Genomic DNA, 11009 nt, shown 5'->3' with positions numbered 1-11009 from the left:
CCCTGCCCTAAATCCACAACCAAACAAGGAACAGGAAATGAGGCGGGATCACTCACTTCAAATCTACAAATCTTAATTATAAATGTCCCTTATGTTTACACTAAGCCATCATAGCCTACCTGATAGGGTTCTCAGTTTTATATGAATGCTGCGATTTGGTTCGAATGAAAGATTAATTATAATTATAATTAAATTATTGGGGTTTGGAAGCATACCAAACTATAGTAGGGTTCTTTTATGTTTCCCCATTCTCTGGGGTCAAATTTCCTCCTGCTCCCCCGTCGTTCTTCTCTGTTGGACAGTCTCTCTTGTAATGTCCTTTCTCACCACAAAGATGACATATTGGACTTGTTCCAACATTGGTAGTTGAAGTGATGAATTTGAACGGAGTCCTACAGAAACGGGCGGTGTGCCCCTTTATGTTGCATCTATTGCAATGCAGTACTCGGCAGACCCCATGATGATGGTAGTTGCACTTGCCGCAGTGTGGGAGGTTTCCTAAGTACGGTGTGATCGGTGTTGGGATAACATGGCTGATGGGGGTATTGACTGCCCCAGCTTGTTGCCCTTCTGTAGCTCCTTGAGTTGAACAACTCCCTTTCTTGTTCTCGAACTTTCGTTTCAGAATATTAGGTTTGAGGTTCGGAGTGTCTTTACAAACAGGCACTCGTTGTTGTACTTGGTTATCACCGTGATTGGGGTCGTCAATAACATTTCCACTAACATTTGTGTTGTTAGCATTTAGGTGAGTCATGACAGCTGCTACGGCAGCTGTGACCGCAGCTTGAAAAGTAGCCAAATCTATCTGAAGGGTTGGTGCCTTGCCAGCGGTTTGGTTACGTTTCTTCGGAGGCATGATTCTTTTATATGATAAGAAAATGAGTTTGTGAGCGATTATGGTTGGCTCTAGATGTATTCCGATCATTCATGTGAATGTAAGTTTTTCATTTTGTTATACTGTTCTCGATGGTTCGATCTACATCCCTATGATGCAGTCCTGGTAAAAGAGTAGAATGAAGTTTCTAGAATGGTTATCAGACGAGTGTCATCCGAACGAAGTTATCTTTGGTTGGAGGATACTATGATTCAGTTTTCGAAAAGATTTGAAAGTAATTCATAATAGAGTCTACAATAAATTGACTTATGAAATTGAGAAGTAATCACTCTTGATCTGAGGTTTCGTGATCCGAATTATTGTTATTAGCCAATACAGGAATAGATGATAAGTTCGAAATCTAATGTGAGTAATGTATTCGTTAACCCACTAGGTTGCATTACTTATTAGTTATTATTGTGACGAAAAGGCACTCAAACACTTCGTGTGTAACACGCGTGGTCCTCCTCCGTTCTATTATGGGTGATAATGATTTGTTATCTCCTGATATTTATAGGGTGTCCTTCTCCATCGTAGGTATATTGAATTTCTGTGTCGTCTTACTTCCGATTCTTACACCGATCTCCATTACTTCATAATGAAGAGTTTGAATCCCAGGGGTTCATGCGAACTTTTCCTTGGTGTTTTTAACAAGGTAACGACAGATTGTGGTTTCTAAAGTTTCCTCTTGGTTGCGAGTACAGGTGGTGTTAATTTCAGACGCATCACCTATCAACTAAGTGTGTGAAGATGGAGATAATGATAAGAATTTCAAGAGTGAGAATAATGAAAGTGATCCGTGAACTCAATCACCATAGTTTAACCATTAAATAAGTGTGTGATTTTGGTAGAGTTCTAACAATAGAAGGATGAAAGTATTTGGACAAAGATTTCCCTAGGAGATTAGACGTTCGCCGATGTCATTGGTAGCAAAGATGTGATAAGTTTGGGAAAAATTGACCTTGGAGTAGGACTCACATTACACCAGAATCGAGAAAATTTTAACAGTACATAGACCTAACCGACTGAAAGTTCAAGGTCTTAACATAAGCATGAAATTAATGCTAGAGTCTATAAATAGACATAATTTATATCCAAAAGAGAGAATAGAGTAGACTCTATTTGCGGCGAGAATCGCCCGAATGAGTCCTTGATTCTGCCAGACGACGCTCTATGTCCAACATGCGTCTTTCAAACGTTGCCTGATTCCCTCGAAGTTCCCTAACTTCAGATTGGGTTGTAGTTAGTTCTCTCTGCAGGGTCATATTCTGGTTCAGGGTTCTTCTATGAGCAGTCTCTAGATAGCGAATGCGAACTGTATTGACTCCTGCATCGGCATCAACCTCCATGACCCGGTTGATGGCTGTCCTTCCCTATTCCTCATTACGAGCGACCCTGCGAACCAGAACAGGTAGGATTCTGTCTGCTGAGCCTCCCTCGCTCAGATTGTAGAAGCTTCGGTCTCCGTTGTAGGGTAAGGGTTGACCTTGCTCGTGACTCCATCTGTTCAAGTTTGCTGCCCACAGGGGTGTGGGTCCTTGAAAGTTTTGACGAGGGTTAGGGTTCCGAGCAACTGGAGGTGGATTATAAGCTTATGATCCGGAACCGTTGTCTTCAGCAAAATCATCGTCTAGGGGAAATTGCGGCTCATCTTTTGGTTCGGCACCGAGCCAACCAGCATTCTCTTGATTAGGATAGTACGGATCTCTAGGAGGATGGAATCCAGCCATTTTTATCTAAGCGAGATTAGGGATAAGAGAAATATAAATACAACTTAAGGGTAAGAAGGTAGTTTTTGTGATATGACCTACACCGGGTCCTCCTATAATTACCTAGTGTATACAAATCACATACAATCAAGACTGAATAGGTCGTTAGATCAGTAGCTTCACCTTAAGTCCACATCCAAACAAGGAAAAGGGCCTAAAGCGAAATCATAAATCCTAAGCCTATAAAATTCTAATCATGTGTAACTTTAAAGTATGCATTTTGCAATTATAGACCTGCCAGTGAAGGTTTTTAGTTTTTGAATAAGATTCTATTTATTTGATGATTCATAATTTTAACTAAATATCGAGGTTCGCACGATTATTATAGTTCTTATGGTTTTATAAAATACTCCTTTAGTATTTCAAATTTGTAAGTTTGATTCTAGTATTTTCTTTGGTAAGTTTTTGACTTGTTGCTCACTATGACCATTTCTCGACATACGTTGGTCACATCCAGGATAAATATAGTTGATCAGGCTATATTTACTCTCGATCTGATTACATACCCCGAGGCCTAATCGTAGCGTCGCAACTTGCCTTAATACTTTTGTATAGTTTTGACTATGATACTAGACCGATGCATGCATGTACTTATAAAAATAGTACTTTATTTCCTTAAAAGTATAGTTTGTGAAAACGTTTTGTGAGAGGGTTTTAGTCCCTTTGCATTTATAGTTTGTATATCTTATGTGGTTCGATCTACTTAGTTCACTATAAACAATGCTCTGATACCAATCTGTCACACCCCCAAACCAGAATGGCGGAAACATTCGGGGGCGGATGACTTCACGTAGTATCATAACAGTTAAATATTTGTAAAGAAAGTACACACAACCATCATATATATAATATAAAAGTTACATTGTTGCTTACAATACATGTCCCAAAATAATTACAATATGATGATTCAATAAGTTTTAAGATTGACGTCTTAGCGTCTCTTCTCCAAAAGCTGATGTTTTATCTGTATTACTGGATCCCTGAGAATACAAGCAGTTTTGAAAGAGTATCAGCATAAAGCTGGTGAGTTCATAAGCATTTAGTTTTGGTGGAAAATGTTCTTTGATCCTTTTGAAAAGTGTTCCTCAATAAAATCCCATATTTTCTTAATAAAAGCATGTTTGAAACCCATTCATTCGATTAGTTCAATGTTAAACCATCCGTTTATGAAAATACCGTGTTATTCTGGGAAAATCCTATATTTTCTCTAAAAGTAGGTTGTTAGTTATCCGTTCTAAAATGAAGTATACAAGTATCTACCATACTTAAATCGTTAACATAGTTTTCTTTGAAAAACCCTGGTTACGCCCAGTGAGGTATATTAGCCTTATTACATAAATAAAACTAATAAAAATATGGTGAACTAAATCCTGAAGGTATTATTAATATCCTCTAGTAATTAATTGGTTATTACTCTGAGGTTAGTTCACTTGATCCATTATTACGTAAGTAAATAGCTGTTATCTACGTTGTGAGTTTTATAACCATACATTAACTTGATATGACACGTATCGGGGCCAGTATCCTTTATGACTTTGTCACCCGTAGACCTGCCGGTCCCACTGTAGCTAGCAGCGAGGTGCGGGATAGTCAGTCCCGTATAGATCTATACACAACAGTCACGCTCTCCCTACAAGAGATTCTGGTCATATGTGCTAGTCCTACACTCTGTTTCGGTGGTGAGTGTTACCAAGGACGTGTCTCCAACTAGACTAACAAATTTACAAGTAATAACACTGAAAATCCTTTTTATGATTTGCATGAATCCTTTATAAAATAATACATTTTACTACATGATTCACAAGTTCCTTACACTAGTTTTGAAAACTGTTTCTACGAGTTGATTTCTAAATCGTTTGGTAAAAACTGTAATCCATGTTAAAAACATACTGAAAATATAATTATCTTAAACAAAATAATATATTTTGAGCACAAGTTTCCTTGTACTTTTGCTTGTATTCCCCCCCTGAAAACATGAAAAACTCGGAAAAACGTAGGGGTATGAACTCACTTGGTTGAAGAGGCGGGTTGAAAAAGATAAGGCAATAATCGAGCAGAACTTCGACAGGAGGAAGCGGATTTCTCGGGATTCTTGGGAATCTCGAGAGCGTAAATCTTCCTTCGGGACTTGGATATGAAAACCGGGACTTCGGGATATTTCTTGCACGCAAAACGAGGTAAAACGCAAGAGAACGAGAGAAAATGAGCAAAGAAACCCGGAACTCTCGCATCCCTTTTATAGGGGCTGGAACCCTCGCGTACGCGGGGCGTACCAGCGAGGTTATGCGGCGCGTCATGGCTTACCGCATCCTCGGACGAAGTATTAGAGCGACGTGGACGAACCGAGGCCTAACATCCGAGTACGCTGGGCGTACGAGGGTACGCTGGGCGTAAATCGTCTTGGTTTGTGTGCCTCAAACTTGTAAAATTTGTAACTTTCGCATACGAGCTTCGTTTTTGACGTTCTTTACATGCACGCGTAGGTGAGAATGTACTCTACAACTTTCATTTAGACTCCGTCGGCTAGTTTTGACGTTATTTTTAATTATTTATTTTTAACAGGCCGGGACACGAAAAGTTCGTTAAAAATCCATAACTTCTTCATCCGACGACCGTTTTCGTCTGTCTTTTCATCGTTGTACTACTATTCACGAGACCTTCGATTCTCGTTTAGGTTGCGTTGGCTAAAAATCGCTCGATCTCTATTTCGGGTTTTTAGCTGTCTACCGCTATATCCGAAACTTCGAAAAATCATAACTTCCTCATACGAAGTCAGATTTGGGCGTTCTTTTTATGCATGCTCACGGTTTAACGTAATCTACGACTTTCGTTTAGATACCTAAGGCTAAAAAGTATTTTATTGAAGTTTCACTTTTTACGCTTAACAGTGTTTTACCGGTTTTGACGCGGATCTTTGATTGGTCATAACTTCTTCGTTATGACTCGGATTTGAGTGTTCTTTATATTTTTGGAAACCTTGACACGATATCTATCATTTTATGCAGCCCAATTTAGATTTTAGAACACTTCATTTTTGACGCTAACTTCTATTGATTCCAAAAATAGATTATAATACTTGACTTTAGGTCATTATATTGACTTTAAATATCGGGTTGTCACATGTGAGCTGGGAGCAACTCTGAAAAAGAGATGCATATTTAAATAAATAATGAACTTTCAACAACGTTAACAACACTATGAAAAAGGTAAACTATGGTTTCCCACTAATTTTATCATATGTGAAATCCAACTCCTTCTAAGCTCCTTTCTTGGTTCGTTCTAAGCGCTTGGATCCTACCATATGCCCCTCTAGGCTTAGCTATCGCTAATGAATGGTATATACATCTATGTAGTGTTCGGCCTTTTAGAAGCTTCGCCAGAAGAAACTAGTCGTTTTCCGAATGTCAGACATCATACGCCTCATAGACCTTTATCAAGGTGGAGAGCGCTGCTAGACTTAGCACTTAAGTGCTTTTTCCTTGTGTGAAGATCCTTCAAAGAAAACCCAAAATGATCATAAGTGATTTGAAGTGGTGCTCAGATCTCTTAAGGCTTCTACTCCCTCATTCTCCATGATCAGTCATACATTCAAGCCGTGACAATCATTTTGCATACCACTCCCAACATAGGGAAATGGATCAAATTCCTCATATTATATGAATTAAACTAAACGTGGATGGTTTTGTTATTGACTTAAACAGTGTGTTTTAATGTTTTTGCAACTCGTGTTTCTTAGCTATGTAAGAAAAAAAAAAATAGGAATCTATTCTCTAGGTATGATTTGGAGGTTGTTGGTTTATCACAAATTTAAGGAAGAAAACGACAACATTCTTGCTTATTGGTGATCAAAGATTTCACTTGAAGTGTGTTTTTCAAACAATTTGTATTGGTTTATTAAAAAGGTTAAATCATGTAGCCATTTATTCATATATATACGATTGACATCTACGTAGGGTCGTGGCAATGGGTGGGACAATATAGGCGATAACACAGGGTTTCCAATTTTTAGGGCCCCTTTTTTATACATCCTCTAATTATAGATCATAGAGATATTTTTTGTCTTGTGTATTAATGCAATAGATTAGATTAAAAGCAACATATGGCACAAATGGAACTAACTGGAGCCAAAAACATCAGGAATGCTAAAAATTTGATTTTCAGTTCTATACCTTAGCATTCGGCAGTTCGACTCTCGGTCTCTCACTCTTAAGTCTCACCTTTGTCTTCATGTTTCCTTTTTGTACTCGCTTAGTAACTAGAAAGAATCAAAAAACCTCCAACAATATTTCTTAAAATTGATACATATATAAAAGAGTGAATATTTGATTTTGAAAATCGATTTCTATTTGATTGATTGATTGATTATTGGCTCTTTTGAACAAACAAACAGTAGGTCTAATTTATTGATTATGATTTCTAAATTTTAATTCCCATGATTATGATTTTTTTAAAAGTTTAATTTATGAAAGTTGATTTTCTGATTTTGAGTTTTGAAGTCTAACTTTTTTATTCTAATTGTAAAAATTGATTTATTGTATTCATTATTTTGGAAATTGATTTATGAATCTAATGATTCTAAAAATCGATACTTTATATTAATGATTATGAAAATAGATTTATTAGTTTCCTGATTTTTGATTTTAGTCATTTGGTGTTTCATTGACAACTTATTTAATACATTCCTGATTTTGAAAATGGATTCATGATTTTATTGATTTTTTATTTAGTGATTTGAACTTTATATTCTTGTTTCTCTTAATTTTTTATTACTAGTTTTTTTTTTTCTATTCATTTTTGTAGTTAAATTAAAAAAAAATAAGAGAAACAATCTTAATCTTGTTGTTTGTTACCTTGTTGATTTCATATTTCATAATTGACATCAATGGACATTACAATTAGGTGCTTTGTTTTTTTACTTCTTTTTTGTCGTTATTTTTTTTTTAGTTTGAAATAGAAAAATGTTGCCGAGGAAACATTTATTTGAAAGTGAAATAAGAAAAATAAAAACAAAAAAGCAAAACAACTAAAACTATCTATAAAAGGATATGTAGATAAATATATGAAAAAGGTTGATACTTCTAATATCAATCGTACACATGAAAATGAAAATGAAGACTATTAATGTTTTGAACCGACTTTCTTTACTAACTTTTTATTATTGTAAAGGGTCTTATTTTTATTTTGCCTCAGACCTTAAATCGATTTGGACCGGTCATGCATCTACGTGGACGAAAACATTCCATATCACTTATGTCATGTAATTGATAAAACCTGTTAATAGGCTAAATATCAAACAATTTGTTATTTAAAATATAATTTGAAAGTATACACTTACAATGTACAAATTAAACAACATACACTTAAAACCAACATAGTTTATTTGTTAATAATCAATTTATCGCATAAAACAATTATAACTTAAGGTATTTTTTTCGTTTATTTTTTTTATATTCATGGTATAAAGTACAAAGTGACACAAGTTTGAAGGATATTGAGTGACATCATGTGACGTTTTCATAACTCAATTGTTTTTATAACCCTTTCCATACTTTTGTGACTTTATATTTCTATTTAAAATTGAAATGGTTTATTTGATTTTGTTAAATGTTGTAAATATTATTTATAAATTAAACTTGTGTACAAATTTTCGTATATTAACAAAATGAATCATAAAATTTATGCTTCGATTTTCCACAAATATATCAATTACGTGATTTAATTAAGCTGTGATATGATATCACACTTATTTTTAAGTTAGAAAATAATAACCTTTACGAAATTACTTTATATATTATTTTCACATAGACTTGACATCAAACCGACCTTAGCTCAGTTGGTAGAGCGGAGGACTGTAGTGTTAACATAGCCATCCTTAGGTCGCTGGTTCGAATCCGGCAGGTCGGATTTTTATTTTTTTAATCTTCTTTTTATTTATTTATTTTTTTAACATTTATTACCCATATTTTTAATGATTTTAGGCGTACAAAGTGCATCATTTATAACTTTTTTATTTATTAGGCATATTTTTTTTATGATTTTAGGTGTATAAAGTAAATCATTTATTGATTTTAATATATTTTAATGACATATCATCGATACATATAAAGGTTCTATATTCACATTGTTCTTTTGTTTCAAATTCATCATTTGCACTAGTATTTTTATTATATTACGTATGTATTTTACAAACCATTATATGAATAAAAGCAACGTCTTATCTGAAAAAAAAAAAAGGAAGAACAAGGCATGGTATGTCTTTTGAAAAAAGAAATATAAAGAAGAAATAAAGGGAAATAAAAAGAAAAAGGTAAAAAACAGCATAATAAACAGATAAAGTATTTACCTTTGACTATTTCCAATGTTTGGAACAAATGCATCTCTGAAAGAAATCTATGCAGAAATATTTGACCAAACTTTATGTCAATGAACTCCTTCAAAACCAAAAAGGTAAATTATTAGTGGATCAAATGATATAATCAGAAAAGAAAAACTAAAAAGAATCAGAATAGATAGTTGAACATGTCAAAAGTTATTTGAAATTTGTTTTAATGTATACCACTTATTAATTAAATTTGTTTAAAGTTAGATTTTTACTTATAATAGAAATTGTCCCCTTCCTACTTTGCGGGATGCATTAATTTTCAATTGTATTTGCCAAACTCATAAGTTCCAAACTTCCAATGTCTGTTTTACAAAGGGCGTATCAATAAAATTTTCTATTAAGCATATGCAAATTTTCTACTTTTTTAAACAGATTGACCATTTGCTATAAAAAAACATTTTGTACAAGGACAAGTTTGTAATTTATTTTCTACAAAGGGATTAAATATGCTAACATACGAAAGTCTTGTGACCAAAGTCTCAAGCCCAAAGAGTATATTATTTAAACACATTCACCTCTCTAATAAAAGAATCCTTCTATCAGGTGTCTTCTTTTACAATTCATTTTCCATCTAATTGAAATTCCTCTTTTACCCTTCTTCCTTTGGTGTCGCCGATCCTTAAAATCTTGTTAATCCCTTACCTTTCTTCGTTATTTCTTTTTTCAACCCTAATCCACTTTTTCCTATCGCTGCGATTGCAAGTAACCCTAGGTGTCGTCGCTGCTCTGCCACCAGGCATGCTCGAATATGATGAAGACGAGCTTAAAAGGAACGAAAACCTACATCAGAGCTTCTGAAATTTTATAGTGTTCAATGATTTTGATTTAGCTTAGGTTCGTACCATTTTGCTCTCAGCACCACCATCGTGTACCACTCACCACCCTCTTCGTCTCCTCCTTCTGATTTCTCTTTGTGTTTGTTACAGGTTTCACGAAAAAAATGTTATCCAAGTGTTTGTTTTCTTATTTTTCGAGCAGGAGGAATCAGGCAATCATCATATCGGGTTCTTACTCTTTCACCTATTCATGTTCTTTATTTGTTTTCATATGTGGGTTCTTATGAGGCACCACATCATGGTTGATTTTTACATGTTTGATTTTGGTTTGTAGAGACAACAATGGCTTCCATCGTCTCTACGTCTCCATACCCGTGATTTCTCTATTTCCTTTTCGATTCTAACATATGTTTGTTTGTCGTTGATTTGTGTAGTTTCAAGAAGCCCCTATTGGACTTCAAAATTCATTCCATCTCTTTTGTTAGATCAATTTTTACATGTTTTATTTTGGCTTTCCTTGGCTTCCATTATAGGTTTTCCTTGATTTGTTGTTGATTTGTCTGATACATGTGAATGGTGTTGTTGCATCCTTCTAAGAAGGATGAATGGAGTGACAGTCAGAACCATCATCAAAATCAAATGATTCAATGGTGTTCAAGAGAGTAGCGGGGCCATGCCATTGGTTATACCATGAGGAAACCTCTTCGTGTCTCTCTAAACCATCATCATTATTCTATGTAAAAACCTTGGGCACCGTTTCCTTCCCGTTTTTAGTTTTCTCTGCTCACTCTCCTCTATCATTCATTTCTTATTCTTCTTCATCAATTCAGTTTCTCATCGGTATTGTCTTGGTTTGATTGCACATATGATGAAGAAGAAAGTTTTACTGCAGGTGGGATGAAAAACAAGAAGTTCGTTTTCAAGCCAACCGGTGGTTCTAAAAAAGAAGCATACATGTCTCTGGTTCTAAAGAAAAAACAAGGAGTTTGTTCTTGGATGGTAAATTAAACTCCCTTCTTTTGCATTCTTTATTTTAGAGGATCGATTATTTGATGGGTAGGATTTAAAAGCTCTTTAGTTTACTTTGGGAGACTTTTTAATTTATTTGAATGTTCTAGCTATAAAGTTTCTAAAATAGTTTGGTATTTTTGTTTTGTTTTGATATGAAACAGAAGAAACATTCATCTATATTGGAGACATCGATTTTG

General features: G+C 34.8%; 1 non-coding gene across 1 annotated transcript; it reads left to right on the top strand.

Annotated features, from left to right (window-relative positions):
• The first annotated feature begins 8461 nt into the window (after positions 1-8461).
• On the top strand, positions 8462-8547 carry TRNAY-GUA (transfer RNA tyrosine (anticodon GUA)). Its single transcript is given in 2 exon segments — positions 8462-8498; positions 8512-8547. It is a non-coding gene; the product is annotated as a tRNA-Tyr (tRNA).
• The last annotated feature ends 2462 nt before the right edge of the window (positions 8548-11009 follow it).

Source organism: Lactuca virosa, chromosome 7, assembly GCF_052849685.1.
Source record: "Lactuca virosa cultivar CGN04683 chromosome 7, Lactuca_virosa_CGN04683_v6, whole genome shotgun sequence".
NCBI classification, from domain to species: Eukaryota; Viridiplantae; Streptophyta; class Magnoliopsida; order Asterales; family Asteraceae; genus Lactuca; species Lactuca virosa.
This window is presented reverse-complemented; position numbering and strand designations above follow the sequence as displayed.